Source organism: Coenobita brevimanus, chromosome 67 (assembly GCF_032717465.1).
Source record: "Coenobita brevimanus isolate Jiangsu-jjx chromosome 67, ASM3271746v2, whole genome shotgun sequence".
NCBI lineage: Eukaryota > Metazoa > Arthropoda > Malacostraca > Decapoda > Coenobitidae > Coenobita > Coenobita brevimanus.
In genome coordinates this window covers 21,496,765-21,514,266 of record NC_137020.1, presented here as the reverse complement: position 1 = coordinate 21,514,266, position 17,502 = coordinate 21,496,765, and the positions used below count along the sequence as shown (strand labels likewise).

At 41.4% G+C, this 17,502-nt stretch overlaps 1 protein-coding gene and 2 pseudogenes across 5 annotated transcripts in view; 1 reads left to right on the top strand and 2 right to left on the bottom strand.

The window, feature by feature from the left end:
* NUCB1 (Nucleobindin 1) overlaps positions 1-16,671 on the bottom strand; it is a 228,586-nt gene extending 211,915 nt beyond the window's left edge. For 3 of the 5 annotated variants that reach the window (XM_080276826.1, XM_080276830.1, XM_080276829.1), the window contains exon 1: positions 16,520-16,639. The gene's annotated coding sequence lies outside the window, so the exon portion shown is untranslated. Of the gene's footprint in view, positions 1-16,395; positions 16,640-16,662 lie in introns of those variants that run through there. The other 2 variants (XM_080276828.1, XM_080276827.1) reach the window with 2 other exon arrangements.
* LOC145405710 (5S ribosomal RNA) lies at positions 14,452-14,570 on the bottom strand (annotated as a pseudogene).
* On the top strand, positions 15,395-15,513 carry LOC145405704 (5S ribosomal RNA; annotated as a pseudogene).
* Positions 16,672-17,502: the final 831 nt, after the last annotated feature.

The window sequence follows — 17,502 nt, the reverse complement described above, 5'->3', positions numbered from 1 at the left end:
AACATCTGGAACTCAATGACCACGTGATCACTTTTTCCCAAAGGACAGAGATATTCCAATGATTCTATTACATCAGGTTCTTTGGTGAACAGTAAATCTAACCTTGCTGGTGTGTCCTCACCTCGAAACCGTGTCTCTTCTTTGACCCACTGCGTCATCACATTATTCATTATTATATTTAATAACATAGTACCCCACGAATCCTCGCCGCCTCCCGAGTACCATTCCTCCCAGTTCACCTCTTTACAATTAAAGTCACCCACCAAAATTATATTATTGCTTTTCTCAATTATTTTTTGCAAGTAGCTAGCCATATCTGACAACATCTCATGGTATTCGTCATCCTTCCATGCTCTCGTCTTTGGGGAACATACACTACCACCATATCTCTCTTAACATTCTCTCCAGTTTCTAATTTCATATATATCACTTCAGCCCTGCCTTCTCCCATTTCCACAGTATCTACATTTATGTTGTTCTTCACTGCTATCATCACTCCTCCTCCCTTTTTTTCTTTTCTGTCTTTTCTCCACAGTTTGTATTTACCATCTCCCAAATGAACATCAATATCTTCTCTTAATTTGGTCTCTACAAAGCACATGACATCAGGTTCATGTTCTCTTAAGAAATCATTAATTTCGATCCTTGTCGATATGAAACCATCAACATTAGTATATATCACCTTCAAATTATTTTTGACATTATTAATACCCTCTTCTCTCCTACTCTCTGTCCGTACCACTTCTCAACTTCTGATCTTTCACAATCATCCCCCTAATTTCCTTCACTTCTATTTCCTTAAATACCATTTCCTTACTTTCATATCCAATACTCTCCAAAAAAGTATTACGTTCTTCCTCTGTCCTCTTATCATTTTTTTCCTTTACTTCTTCCTTTAATGATTTTAAAGCTTCTCTTTCTTCTTCATTCAGATCTTTTCTTATTATAATATTTTCCATCCCCGCCTCTTTGCTTAATTTCCAGGTCACTTTAAGTATCTCATTTATTACACTTTCTGATGTAAACTTGACTCTCATTGGTCTTGTTTCCCCTTTCTTATAAGGCCCTATCCTCCTTACTTCCTCAATTTCTTTTACCCACTTGTTTCCTTCGGGGTCAATCTTGCCTAATATTCCTCTCACCATGTTCGTGTCTCTCTCGAGTCTTGCGAACCTAACCTTTTCTTCCTCTTCCCTGTTTCCAAATACTATCACACATCTGTTCCTTTCTACAGTTTCTCTCACTATTTTCTCTTTTTTCTTCAGTATTTTTCACTACATTTTCTTCCATTTCTTTCTTGTTCATTTCCCTTTCTTCCTGGATGATCTCTCTTAAGCTGACCACTTCTTTCTGTTCTTCCTCTACGTGTGCCCACTTTGCCTTGTGTTCTTCTAGTACATTACTCACCTTCTCCGTTTTATTAGTACTCTCTTCAAGTTTCCTCCTCAGTTCAACATTTTCCCGCTTCAAATTCTTAATCTCTTCATTGGCTGTTTCGTTGGACTGGATTAGACTCTGTATGGTGGTTTCCGTATTTCCTGGCACATCCTTTATCACTAGATTCTCTACTTTTTTTTCGAGTTCACTAATCCTCATAATTAATGTTTTCACTAGGTCCATGACATTAGTATTAGCATCAAATCCTTGAAATTCCATTCCCTCATTGTTTACATTTTCGGCCATCTTTAACGTACTGATCAAGTACCTAAACAGCTGTTACCAATAAGCCACAAACATTCATGTATACTATTGCCAACAAATCTTTACATTTTTGGTAGTCTACCAACTTTCATTATTTTAAATTTAAAGAAAGACCCTAGGAGACAGGACAGACAAAATTCCTGAAACTACTCAAGGTCAGGAGCGATGCCTGGGACGTCCTCTCTCTCCGGCTGTTCGTGTGTGTGTGTGTGTGTGTGTGTGTATTTTGGGCAGCTGAAACTACACATTCAAATCGCACCAAAATTGGCACAAAAATCGCAAAAAAATTGCTGATGTGAAAAAACTTGATCCCATCATGACAGAAAAACTTTTACTATATTAAATGAGCAATCACATTTTGACCAAAAAACGCTGCTCCTGAAGCCCGGCATAGGACCTCCGTAGAATTTTTTGCCCAGAGGTAGAACTATAATAAACTGTAGCAGTAGCCATGTGTCTGTGTGTGAACTTCGAACTTGCGGTCGGACAACTTGGGTTCCATTCCCGAAGCTGCAAATAACACAGCCAATTGGTTGACTCCATAAAATCCATGTGACAATGTTACACTAGAACAGCACATAAATGTGACAGTCTTCCGCAGGAGCAAGTGTGAGGGGCCCGAAGGACACATGAGCACTTGTTATTATCTATTGATATGATGGCGAACGTTAGTTCTGTACTGATTATTGATCTTTATCAAGAAACAATGGCAAAACCCATATAACACTGATATATTGACATCTTATTTGTGTAACTTCCAAGATGACATAGGATCACCTCTTAAAACTTGAGATTTTTTACCTACCATTGAATTGATTCACTGACCTTGCATAGGTGTATGGAATTGCATTTTCAAAGTATGAAGAGGATCTATCAATAAACAAGGAAAATGTTATTACCATATATAATGGAGTACAACCTCAGGGATAAGGAACTGTATAGGGAGGCTGCCAGAGATTGAGCAGCATGAAAAGCTGCCATTAGGTGACCAAAGCCGACACATGCAAGCATGCTGGAGCCTTTGTAAACAAAACAAAACGAACATAGGTTACGTTAGCGTAAAATACATTAGGTTAGGTTAGGATTAATCAGGTTGGACTGTTAGGAAAATTCAGATTGGGATTGGATAAATTAGCAATGATAAGGGTATTATCATTCAAAAATGAGGGTCTAAGATGGTGCACATCTGTCTTTGGCACACCAAAAGATGGTGTCCGCCTGTCTTTAGCAACAATAAGGACTGTAAAGAATGACTGCTTTTAACCCCTTAACTGCGGGGCGTCACTTTCGTGACACTCGGGCGCAATGGATCATACCGCGGGGCATCACTTTTGTGATTCTGTGTTATTTTGAATTCTCCAAGGTTTACAAGTGGTGACTTGTATCATCTATCAGTACTGCCAATGTCCAACACTAGTCAGCACACCTAATCTCATCTGTACTCCCATCCATTGTTAACAATTTAGCCATTTTTCCCCATTCTGGACTCCCCTCCCTACTTCCCCTCCGTTACCCTCTCCTCTCGCCTGCCTGGCCACGCTGCGCTAAACAAATCTTCCTCAGAATTTTCCACTGATTTCATCCATTGAAAAAAGCCCTATGCCCTTTTCTTATACAAAATAATATATACACTCAACCCTCGGCTATCATGGGTTTCGCTATAGCATATCTCGCTATCACGCCTATATAAAAAAACTACCCAAGTACCTTTATCATGCACTAAATGCCCGCTATCGCGCACCGGAAATGCTCGAAATTTTCAAGAAGGCCGGGCTCCGGTGCTCTGCCCAGCCAACAAAAGCTTCACTCCGTGATTGGTCATGTGACGTCAGCGCCAACCAAGCACTGATTGGCCGCCCGACCGAGTCTCCTGCCCGCCAAACCATTCAAGTGCGCACCCTCAGACCGTGAACAGTGACAGCAAGAACAATAACCTTTTTTATGATATGACCATGGCCAACGTACCCCCTCCCTGTCCCACTACCATCGCCCAACATAATGCTGCGGCACCAGGCAGGGAAATAAAGAAAATGAAGAACCTAAGTTATGCAGATAACTGGAAATGTGAAACTTATAGACAATGGAGAGACCAACCTAAGTGTGAGGATGAAATATAACATCAGTGAATCAACTGTGAGGGGTATTTATAAGAATCATGATTACATCATAAAACATGCTCATTTTTGGACTATTATATGTTAATACGTGGTACAAAATGGGTATCTTAGGGGTAAAGATTGAGGTCATGGCACCAATTAGAATTATTTCCATAAGTTCTTCAATTCGGCTATCACGGTTTCGGCTATAGCGCAGACATAGCAGGACCAATTGGGAGTGATAGCCAAGGGTTGAGTGTACAAAAAAAGAAATAAGGTAAGTGATAGTGCCATATACCTGGAATTGGCTAATTATCACCTGACAACACCTCACGTGCACTCGTTTGCTAATTTCCCCTGGTAATTTCCCCTTGGCTCCCTTCGTGTCAACAAGTGGGTTGGTGAAGGGTCAGTGCCCATCACCGTAAAACAAATAACTCAGAGTCAAATGGCCACCCCTTACGGGATTATGGCGTCTGGCAATAGATAGATAGATAGACAGAATTTCCCCTTGAAATATGTCGTATAATCTATTCTTGTAATAAAAATATATATAAGAAAGGAAGGGAGAAGCCTAAGTGATATTTACATTCACCTGGAACTACCTAATTTCTTGCCAATCATTTCACAGCATATAAATGAGCAGCTGTCACCTCGCTGACCTTGTCAACCCTTGGGGGCCCCCTATCCGCCTCGTCATTTAGTTCAGTGATGTTTCTTGAGATGAAAGCACGTAGCACTCGCGCCCCTCCATTTCCGCCGCTTCTAGAGGGCCCTAGGACCTCTACCCCTACTAAACCTCGTGTGAGAAGGGGTAAAGGACTAAATGACTCTGCTGTGGAGCGTGAACTGGCTACTTTATCCATGATAATGATGGACAGTGACTGCAATCTTTCTGGTGAATCGTGTGATGAGCCAGTGGAGGAAATGGTGATAAACTACGAGTGCTTCAGTGTCCCGAGTTCATCCTGGCTCCAAGGGAAAGGAGCCCTTATTTACTGGAAGTGACAGTGTATAACACAGTGTAAATAAAACAAAAATGTAAATCTATCTATCTATCTATTGCCAGACACCATAATCTCGTAAGGGGTGGCCATTGACTTTCAGTTATTTGTTTTACGGGGAGGGGCACAGACCTTCCACCAACCCACTTGCTGACACATAGGGAGCACGTATGGTTTGGTTATATGGTTACCACCCAGCATTATAAATGGTTTCTTGGCTTACAGGAAACCATTTGGCTTGTCACTCAATGTAAAGCCACCTGTAATGGAAAGAAAAGCAATAAGAAGTGACAGGAAAGATGGTAGAAATAGGGAAAGAGGAGGGCAGGCAAAAAAAAAAAAAAAAAAAAAAAAAAAAAGATAAAGGGTAAGGAAGAAGTAGGCAGCACTATGTCAAGTGAGTGGATGATGGTCTTCACCACCTACCACTAAGAAATGTAAATAATTACTAATATAAGAATATGAGTACAAATACTTGGAGTAATGACAGTCAAAGCTTTGCTCTCTACGCTAGTTTACTGAACGAGAATGAAAATAAACTACAGTACTATTACTGAAGGAAACTTATGGATAAATACTGTATATATATATAATTGTAATAAAGTAACAGGAATATAAAGTGTGAGAGTGTTTATGAATAATAAATGACAATACCAGCGGGGAACGAGCGCAGGTGGGAAGCTCTTACGCGCTCATAATTTTCATTGCTTTCACAGTGTTCTTTTTTTTTTTTTGGTGTATGGATTCCAAACTATTTGAAAATCATAGAACAGTGTTTCTAGTGATAATATCAGGCTGTGGTAATCATATTACGAGGTGTCGGGAAGTGTAAAGTGGAGACTTTGTTACCCAACTTCAGAAGTCTCCACAAGTCCTATGGTACTCGACGAAGGCTCAACAAATATCCCAGAAGAAAGCTGAAAGTATGTGCCATATGCATATGTATAATTATAATATTCTTGGACTAATAACTGATTTTTGGCAAATATTTTTACAAAGTCTGCCGGAACGTGAATATTCTCGCGGGACACGCAAGGAGCGCCAAAACAACCCCGCGGTTTAGGGGTTAAATGCTTTTCACCACTTTTAAATGATGTTTTTGTAATCAAAACTTGAAAATGCACTCAGAAAATACTCAAAAGATCCATGAAGAGCTTTGGTAAGGGAAAAAAAGCAGAAGAAAACTGCAAAATAAGGTGGTCCTATGTCTCCTTAACCCCTAAAGAGTGCAAATCTCTCAGCCTCCCTAACTCCAGAGCCGCAAAAATGGTCTGATTTTTAAATTTTCACCAAGGTAAATTTTATTCTTACAGGTTTAAAGAGCTTGAATTTACATACCTGGAAATGTATATTTCACTCAGATGACTAATGGTTACCACAATATCGACTGTCAAAGAATGTCAAAAAGGAAAATAGTTACCCCTTGTGTATAGCTAGAGAGAGAGAAAAAAAATGCACCAAAGTAAATTTTGGTCTTACAGATTTGAAGAGCTTGATTTTACACACCAGAAAATGTATATTTCACTCTCGTATGTCTAATGGTTACCTGTACTGCACAATTGACAGAAAAAAAAAAAAAAAAAAAAAAAAAGTCATTCCTGCTATGAGCGAGAATGGGATGTCCTTGAGAAGTAAGGCAGAATATGGTGGTGGATGGAGTTTGGGGGGGCATTAGGAGGGAGGGAAAAGGGAGGGAATATGTCTGTCACACAGACACAGTCTAGAGGGGATATGAGGGGTAGTTTGGGTGGGAGGGGACACAGATGGCAGGATCTAATGGGGCAAAGGGAGGTGGAGAGATGGGTTGAGGAAAGGGGGGATCTCCACATCCGGGAAGGGGGTTGGATCATGCCTTCCCCTACCTGATCTCTTAGTATCCATTGACTAGCTACCATTTACGTTATAAAAGAGGTGGGGTTACGGCTCTCCAGTTTTTTGTAACCTCCCTAGTATCGTCAGCCAAAGGACTTTTTCCAAGGACCCCAATCGTCAGCCATACGAATTTAGGGGTTAAAGATTGCCCTTGTAACTTGTCGAACATGGGATACCTGCCAGACCATTTTTCATACACTATACTGTTTACCGGACCAACTATCGTATGTCTTGTACAACAAACTATCGGATATACTGTCCTCCTTTTCCCATAATTAGTTCATTATAATGAGGTCTTGCTGTACTGTACAGTACTGGGTGGGAAACCAAGAGATGTACAGAGCTCAGTATGTTTGCTAAGTCCAGAGAAGGTGCTCATATTTTTCTTAGCCCATTGGTTGCAATACATCTACCAGACAGCATGCTTGCAATGCAGTAGCTTTGAGGAAAAAACTAACCATTTTCACTTTATTACTTTTATAAAACTATATCACAGGTAGGTGGGGGCACTCACCATGCACTCAGTGTGGCCTAGTGTTGCTCTTGTGTGCCTGCCCTATCTTTTCTTCCTTCCTTCTTTCCTTCCTTCCTCGTCTGCCTTTCCTTCCTTCATTCTTTCCTCTTCCTTCTGTCTACGGGCGACTCTACACTAAGTGACATGCCAAATAGTTTCCTGTACACCAGGAAACCACTTACTACACTGAGTTGTAACCATAAAATCAAATTATGGTGCCTGGTGGTTTAGTGGGTAATTAAGGCTCTTCAACTGGACTGATATGGAGCAGGTGTATATCCATGGGGTGGTTGGGGTTTATTGCTCACGTAATGCCACTTGGGATCAGTGAGGCTGGTCACTCTCATCTTAGATGTCAGGACCAACTTGCCTAGCCCCAGGCTCCTATGCTCCTCAAGGGACAATACTGAATTACAAGATGAATGAATGAATGAATAAAAATATGTACATGTAGATCACTCAACAGGTGGATTCTGACCAAGAACCCATTCATTTGAGACATTCTGGGAAGGTCAGAATAGGTCAGGTAAGACTAAATTAAGTTAGGTTAGGATAGGTTTGGTAAGATTAAGTTAGACTGGTTAGGACAGGTTAGTAAGGACAAAATAGCTGGTAAAGATTGACCATGGGTTTGAATGGACCAGAGAACCTACTATGGCCAGTCTACATCAGCCAAAATCTGTGTATAAAACTGATCACACTGTACAATTAAGAGCCTAAAAATATATAATATATTTCCACATGTTTTAAAAGTTATCATTTTGGTAGATAACTAGGGTATGGTTACCAGTAATTGAGGAAAAATACAACTGCATATTATATGCATGGGAGTTCTTCTACGTTATCACTGAAGTGTCTTAGAAAATTTCAAAAGATATTTTTACCAACACTGATGCATGGTTGATCTTACGTGATATACAACTGAAGTGACTAAACTCATGCAAGGCCTTATGATCACGAAGTATCACACGTGAAATCTCACAATGAATCAAGAACAATAAGTAACAGTAAAATGGTATTCAATAACTGATCAAGACTGAGCCTCAAAATATATACTGGTACACCATTTTAAAAATTAATTTCCCACCAAGCAGCTGGTGAAGTGGCACTACCTTTCTGAAAACAGTTACTACCCCTAATATTAGGCTATTCAAACACACACTCCATGCTGAACATTCAAACTCATTCTAAAAATCTGATACACTAAATCATCCCTCTGGCAACTACATTAAACTCTCAACTATCCATCGTCACAATATCCAGCGCTTATTGCTCAGCTCTATTAAAGCAACATCCGGCAAAATTATGCAATATCTGGCTCAGAAACGGGAAGCAATCAGCCCTGTGGCTCAGACACGGTACCCAATCGCCATGTGAGCAGATCCTGCAACACACCAGCCAATCATAATGCACTGCAGGAGTGGCACACCCCATGCGCCAAGCCTATCGTCGCTCCCTCACTTTCTCCCATGGATGTCATACACTGAAGAAATATCTGTGCATTCTGCTCTTGTGACCCACACGGTGTCTAAGCCCTAATGCTGTGAGTCAGAGTTTCATCCTTAAAATTTCCTGGAGTCGGAATTTTTTAAAATCTGACTCCACAACCCTGTTATATACAGAATTATTGTACTATATATACTCTATCAATACTGTACAGAATTTTATCCTTAATTATAATCTTTTACTCATGGGTACTATTGTACGAAAGTTTTTAAGAAAGAGGGTCGAGACTGATAGTACTGTAACACATTATTCGACTCAATGCCGAATGGATGGCCAATTGAGGGTACTACAGTAATCCCCGTAAGACCCGGACGCCCAAGTCCCGACACCCCACGTCCCAGATATTTTGGGCTAGGGTCCTGGGACACCAAAAAAAATCAACCCTGCCACGCAGTGATGAGCAGCTGTGTTTTGGTACATAGTCCTTCCGATGTCCACTACAGCGCCCCTTCATCCTCCCCACTTCCCGCCTACCTACCATCAAGACTGCATGCTCATCACCATGGCTCCCCATCTGCTCGTTTTGGTGAATAAACAGTGCATAAACTACAATACCTCGCCACTAGACCACATGGGAATTTACAGTGTTGTGCAGTGTTAAGAAATTAGAATTTAGAGTGCAAAGGATTAAGTGCATAGTGCAACACTAGCATGGCGCAAGTAAGCACAGAATATGCAGTGTTAAACAATTATAATTCACAATGCAAAAGAATTAAGTGCAGCACAACACTGGATTACTGTACGTGCTTCAAGTGCACCTTCACCACTGTCAGAGCCTTAGGGGAGGCAGGTTAATCTTCGTGATGGCCACAGACGTGTCATAAGTACCCTGTACACTGCTAAATATTTTCCATACGCGCTTCTAATTTCTCATTCTCTGGTTTCTTTTCACTTATTTCATGCCTTCTGTCCCCTTTTAGTGTGAATAGAGTTTTAAATAGGTGCTATGCATGTCCGATAGAGAGTTATGTAGGTGGTTTTCTGAGTTAGGCTGGGTTAGGGTCCATAAGTACCAGTCCAAGAGGCAGGGGCCCACTATCCAGACGGACCCACTTTCCGGATATGCCTTTGGATCTATTACATCGGATATTGGAGGGATTACTGTATTAACCTCTTTGCACACTGAAATTTTACTGTAGCTAAGTGTGTGAAACATGATCAGAGAAAATGCTACAAGGGCAGGCTGGACTGGAGCACAATGGAAAACATTCCCATATATTTGCCCAAGAAATTGATTATAATAGCACAGATTGAATACCATCATCTTCCCTGATGTTTATACTATAAAATAAGCTAATAAAAACACACAAAACTGATGACTAAAAGTACTGTGAAATTACTAATATGCAGTGAGAATACTGTTCTTCAACATTGAAAATAACTGCCCTACACCCTAACGCAAAACTTTGCTCACACAACGGAAGAGCCAAGCATATACTGTAGATGCAGAATTTCATGAACTTTCATGTGCTGTTGTTGAAATTCTAATAAGACCAATAGTTTTTGAGTAAATTGCCAAAAATCGTGTGCGCCTCCACTTCCCCGGACCGAAAACTGAGAGAATGCCAACTATTTGAGAGTGTTGGCCTTGAAATACACACTCTCCACTATGATGCACCAAAGACTGACACATTTCATGCTAAAACATAATTTTTGGTGAATATTCTTGTCCAGAATTGCCTAACTGGTATCCCTTCACACCAACACTGACAGGTGCACCATAGTGTGTCATCAATTCCTCTTCAGCCTAACAACATTTTGACTCGTTTTGAGTCATCATGCATGAAGGGGTAAAAAAAAATAAACAAAAATTTAAAAAATGAATTGATTCAGTGACTCTGTGGAAGAGTACAGAAGTGTGATTTCAAGTACCGGTATGAAGAGACTCTGTCAATTAACAAGACAAATACAATCTTTATAGGTGATAAAGGGTCCATCACGCAGCATTATGATGGCGTCACAATTTTGTAAATGTCGAAACCAGCAGGTTAGGACTGGGTTAGGTTATCTATATATCTGTCTGTCTGTCTATTGTTAGATGCCTTAATCCACAAGGGGTGGCCACAAATAAATCACCTCCATGTCACCCTGTCCCCTGCCTTTCACTGCCCTGCTTCCAGCTCACACCCCCTTCTCTCACATAGGCCTACCTCTCCATTCCATCCCTCCATCTCATCCTTGGCCTCCCACTCCCTCTCCCCCCATCCTCCACACTCACATACACTCTCCTTGTCAGTCTCTTGCTCTCTATCCTCTCCATATGGCCAAACCACCTCAATGTGTTTCTCTTAATGTTTTCTATCACATCCACATCCACACCACAATGCTCCTTCACTTCCTCATTTGTCAGAGTGTCTCTCCATGTGACTCCACATGCTCCTCTCAAATAACTCATTTTCACTGCTCTCACTCTTGACTTGTGTCCCTCCAACGAGGTCCAAGCTTCACTTCCATACGTCAGAGTTGGTATCACACTACTGTCATGCAGTGACTTTCTTACTTCCATGCTCAGTTCCCTGTTCCTTATCACTGCTTTCAAGGAACCAGCAACCTTTCTTCCTTTTGTACCTTTTCAAGCAGCTCACCATTTAAACTTCCATCCTTACTCAATACACTATCTACCCGAGTACATAAACGTACTCACATTTTCCATTTCCTCCTCGTCAAACCTCACTATACGGTACATTCAGTGACTTAACTTTACTCTTCCCTACATTCACCTTTAGATTCTGTTTCTTACACACACTCCCAAACTCATTCACCAAGCCTTGCAGCTCCCCTTCGTTTTCTCTTTAACACAGTATCATTTGCAAACAACAGCACAGAGAGTTTCCAAACACTGCCCTCTCTCATTAGGGTCACTCCAACATCCACTGCCCTACCTTGCACGGTATCTCTTTTATAACCCCATCCATATAAAGACTGAACAACCATGGAGACATGACATCCTTGTTTCAATTCAACATTCAAACTGAAAAAAATCACTCAGTTCATTGTCCACATACACTGCAGCCTTAGCATGCTCATACATACTTTCAGTGACTTAACTTTACTCTTCCCTACATTCACCTTTAGATTCTGTTTCTTACACACACTCCCAAACTCATTCACCAAGCCTTGCAGCTCCCCTTCGTTTTCTCTTTAACACAGTATCATTTGCAAACAACAGCACAGAGAGTTTCCAAACACTGCCCTCTCTCATTAGAGTCACTCCAACATCCACTGCCCTACCTTGCACGGTATCTCTTTTATAACCCCATCCATATAAAGACTGAACAACCATGGAGACATGACATCCTTGTTTCAATTCAACATTCAAACTGAAAAAAATCACTCAATTCATTGTCCACATACACTGCAGCCTTAGCATGCTCATACATACTCTTCATGGCATTCAGCAACTTCCCATTTACTCCATATATTCTTAAAACTTTCCACATTCCTTGTCTATCCACCCTGTCATATGCTTTCTCCAAATCCATTAGAGCCGTATACAATACGGTACGACTTCTTTCACTTGTCCAGAAACTTTTCCACTAAAGACGTAAGAATGAATATCTGATCTAAACAACCTCTTCCCATCTTAAAACCTCCCTGTTCTTCTCCAGCTAATTCCTCTTTTACTTCCTTAACTTTCCTTCATTCATTCCTTGTCCTTCTGCCTATGGGTGACTTTACACTCCCACTTCCGTCTGTCTTTCCTCCACTCTTTCGTCTTCCTTCTGCCTGTGGGTGACTCTACATTGAGTGACAAGCCAAATGGTTTCCTGTACACCAGGAAACCATTTACTATGCTGGGTGGTAACCATATAACAAAATTTTGGCGCCTGGTAGTTTAGTGGGTAATTACAGCGCTCCAATAAGATTGAGCCAGTGAAGGTTTATATCCAAGGGGTGGCTAGGGTTTATTGCTCAAGTAATCCCACTCAAGGATGAGTGAGGTTGGTCACTCTCATCTTGCATATCGGGACCAACTTGCCTAACCCTGGCGTCCTACTCTCCTCATGGGGCAATGTAGGATTGGATGATGAATGAATGAATGAATGACTTCCTTAACTGTCAGTAAGTATCCTACCATATACTGTACTTTTCTTATTACCGGTACACTAAGAAGACAAATGCCCCTATGATTACCACACACACTTCTTTTTCCCCTTTTCCTTTGTACTGGGGATATACCTGACTTCCAATCCTCTGGGACTCTACTTTCCTCCCAGGCCAATCTGCACATCTTCCATATCCATTCTACTACTATCTCTCCCCAGTGCTTCAGCATTTCACCACACACTCCATCAATTCCTGGGGCTTTCCCCATTTTGACTTTCTTCATTGCTTCCTCAACTTCCACTCTCCTGATTTCTTCTTCTCTTCTCACATCCCTCCTTCTCTCAGCCACTTATACAAACATTACTTTCATTCTCTATGTTAAACAATTCCTTAAAGCGTTCTTTTCATCTGCTCACTTTTTCTCCCTTCTCCACTTACATTAGTGAAAATTAGGTTATGTTAAATTAGGATAATTTGGTAAGGTTAAGGTTAAGTTGGGATAAATTAGGCTAACTAAGGTTAGGTTTTGGTAAATTGGGTTGGGTTACAAAATTTTTGGCTAGGTTAGGTACTGGTATGGGTAGGCTACAATAAATGAGAGTACATTATGATCATTTGGGTTAGGTTTGGATAGATCAGCAATGATGAGGGAAGATCTGTGCTGAAAAAAGGTGGCATTCTAAGATGACGTCCGTCTGTCTTCATCCAACAGAAAACTTGAAGGCACACTCAGAAAAGAGAGAGAGAGAGAGAATGGCAAATAAGGTGGTTTCATGTCTCCTTGAAGATTACCCCTCTGGTCTTCCAAGTAGGAATACGTATATGGTACCTCATATGTGCCATACAATTGATCACAGCATAAATTTTATTCCTGTAACTTCACTCTTTATCATTATCATCCATGGCAAGTATATAGCTACTATACACACAGAGCTGTGGAAAAACATTACAGGTAAGATTTGCTTCGCAGCCAGCTGTTGTTAAGATCCTCAATGGATCATCTGTTCTTTTACCATGAATGTGAGGTGCAAAATCTGGATTCAAATCTGAACAAGATCATAATCTACAAGTATGGTACAAACAGAAGAGGCCTTAAAATTCTCTTGATCCTACTTAGCATGGAATTAGTCTTTGCTGAAACTTTGGTTCAGGCTACAGTATGAGCAGATGGTTTGAGATTAGCAGTTCTTGTGGTACCGGTACCAAGGTTTTTAAACTGGTTGCTTTCAGAGGAGTGTTGTTCTATCTATCTATCTATTGCCAGACACCATAATCCCGTACGGGGTGGCCATTTGACTCTTGAGTTATTTGTCTACAGGGAGGGGCACTAACCCTCCACCAACCCACTTGACACGTAGGGAGGATGTATAGTTTGGTTATATGGTTACCACCCAGCATTGTAAATTGTTTCTTGGCTTACAGGAAACCATTTGGCTTGTCACTCGATGTAAAGCCACCTGTAACGGAAAGAAAAGCAATAAGTAGTGACAGGAAAGATGAGAGAAATAGGAAGAGAGGAGGGCAGGCACAGAAAAAGAATGATAAAGGCTAAGGAAGAAGTAGGCAGCACTACATCAAGTGAGTGGATTGTTTTTTCATTCATTCATTGCCAGACGCCATGTATCCCAGACGGGGTGGCCAAGGGCTTCGAGTTAATTGTTTTACAGGGAGGGTCACTAATCCTCCACCAACCCCACTTGACATGTAGGGATGCCAACAGCATCTGGTGTTCCCAGGCGGTCACCCATCCAAGTACTAACCAGACCCAACGTTGCTTAACTTCGCTGATCGGACGGGAAGCGGTGTACTCAACGTGGTATGTTCATTTCACAAAATACAAGGTTCTTCCAACACATTTGCATCGCCTTGCATTCACTTAAAAGTTAGCAACTAATTCTGCCTCTATTTCGACAGTTTGTTCAGATCTGGCAGTAACATTGTCTACAGGATTTCAGATTCTTCTATAAATTTTGGCATCATCTGCAAGTAACTTCCCATCAGATTCACTTTCATCAAGACCATTAACAGAACGCTTCCCTATGGGACACCACAACACATACTAAGCCAATATGAAATGCTGTAGCTAATTCCCTTCAATTTTAATCATCATTTTCTATTCTAGAGAAAGTTCTCAATTCATTTTAGAACACATCCTTCGATCCCTGTTGCTCTAAGCAAGTTTAGTACCCAGTTCTGGCATTACCTAGTTTTTCTAATGGTTTTTCATGTTCCAACTGATTTTTGGTCAATTTTTAGTAGTTCACATCACTCGATCCAGGAAATCCGACACAACCACGTTATTTTGAAACTATTCCACCATAAATTTGTTTTCGGAAATATACAGTACACTGTATTTATCGTGAAAAACCTATATTTAACTACCTCAGATCTCTGCTGAAGTTCTCCAGTAGCCAGCCATATTTAACATTCTTAATGAGCAATTTTTTACATTTGAAAGCTGCCTATCAAATGCAAGTGAGGTTAGGTGTTAAATCATTAAGTTTTCCATTGTTCTGACACGAGATACACTGATGGGTCCAATCGGAGCAATGGTTGGCAGACAACATGGCCAGTCGGTGAGATCGTCGGTAAACACTGCCACATGCAATCTGGATGCTTCCTTAACTACTCAAAATTTTCTATATTTTGCCTTGGGCAATGGCCATACCACGTTGAGTACACCGCTTCCCATCCGATCAGCAAAGTTAAGGAACGTTGGGTCTGGTTAGTACTTGGATAGGTGACCGCCTGGGAACATCAGATGCTGTTGGCATCCCTACGTGTCAAGTGGGGTTGGTGGAGGATTAGTGCCCCTCCCTGTAAAACAATTAACTCTAAGCCCTTGGCCACCCTGTTTGGGATACATGGCATCTGGCAATGGATGGATGGATGGACTTCTGACAAAAATGAAGCTCAAATTCATTCAAATCACAGAAAAATCAACCAGAAAATATGTTTTTGTTTCAAAATAGTGATGTGAACTATAAAATATTGACCTGATATCTGATGGTCGCTTTTTGTTGGAAATTCCTGTTTTTGCTATAAGAGGAGTGGGGAGGGGGGGAGTGAAAATGGTAAAGTGTCATTTTCAATGAAACAGCCATAAAAATGTTTGAAACATGAAAAACCATTAGAAAAAAAAAAGCCAAAACTACCAAGAGGAGCTAATGTGAGAAAACCTCCAGTGTCCCTACCTGATAAATTCCTGGTCATTCCAGGGAAGTGACCAATAACTGAAGGGCCAAATTCACTCAAATCTCATCAACAAGTTCCAGACAAAATAAAGTGCACAACCTGGGGGGTGTATTGGCAACTTGTAAAAATTTACCAACTGGAGCAGTCTGGCTGAATTACAGGTACTGCTAAGTTAGTACCTAGTTAACTCCAGCTTGAATACAATATTTACAAATGGATAGTCTTGGCCTACCATGTACAAAAATATAACAAACCTGTTATAATGCTGACACCCATCACACCCCATAAATAGAGCTGTGAAAATGCAGTACGTTCATTAACCCCTTCCAGAAAATTTGAGTGTCCAAGTGTCCAGATTCCATCTGGTCCCAACACGGTAGCTACACAAATTCACTTATATCGTTATATAAACGCTGAGGATTATGCAGTGTCTACAATGAAACACAACCATGACAAATACCTGATCCCTGTTGATGTGTGTATCCAGCTGCCAGCAACTAAACTGAAGGTGTCAGAAGCAGCGCAGCAGGAAGTGAAATATTTGAGTCAAGGTTCCAAGTGACACGTCAACCCAAACAACTCACCTGCCTATTGCTTAACTCCTACACCCTCACCAACGCTCTAAGTGCACCTGTAACTCCCTTACAACTTCACTCAAACTTCTAACAAATAACTTCGCCACAGATACATAAACAGCAAATTTGCGACTGCGCAACTTCCCACACACCTGATTGTTGATCTAGTGGAACTAACTATACTCTTCGCCTTCAGTTTCTGGACAGTTCCCGGTCAAGGCAATTCTCCGTCAAAACATGGACAATTTAATATTAGTAAATTACTATGATACTATAATAATTCATTCTCATGGAGAACTAATCAAGGTCTATGTTCATTAACTAGCATAAGCTTTGTGAAATACCCACCCAAGGAGGAGACCCCGGGGAGGGCGAGACACCCATCCCAGGAAGAGGTCACGGGGAGGCGCACAAAAGCCCTGAGCCACACAGGCCCACGTCCCCCGCTACCATATGCCCCTCTTCCACCCAGCGGGACCAGCAAAAGTTCATCGTCCCACTGCATTACACTCCAGCCAGGACAACACTCGCCAGAATCGGAGTGGGACTTGTCATGGCTCAGTCCCAAGCAGGCCCTTCTTAACGTCCACCGTACTTGCCACTAGCAGAAGAACAACCACTGGCCTTCCTTTACCTATGAACCCCAAGAGGAGCAGAAGCACAGTAATATCCACCAGACTTGCTGTAGAGGGAGCGTCACTGAGCTCAATAATATAGAGAGGCTATCCCCGCAGCGAGGGTGTAGCTTTGGCCGCCACATTGAAACACCAGCACTCATCGCCTCGACCATGGAAATGCAGTCGGATCACTGTTCTTTGCTTGCTGTTTCTGTTTCGCTGTTGCTTACTGAAATGACAACATCCAGCAGCAGCGTGACACCCCAGGAGGCGATAACGGAGGGCTAGTTGGAGCGAGAGGGATGTCCGTGCAATATGGGCACAAGTCCCTAGTAGACACGCACCCCTACTCCCCGGAACCGGCCCGAACCAAAC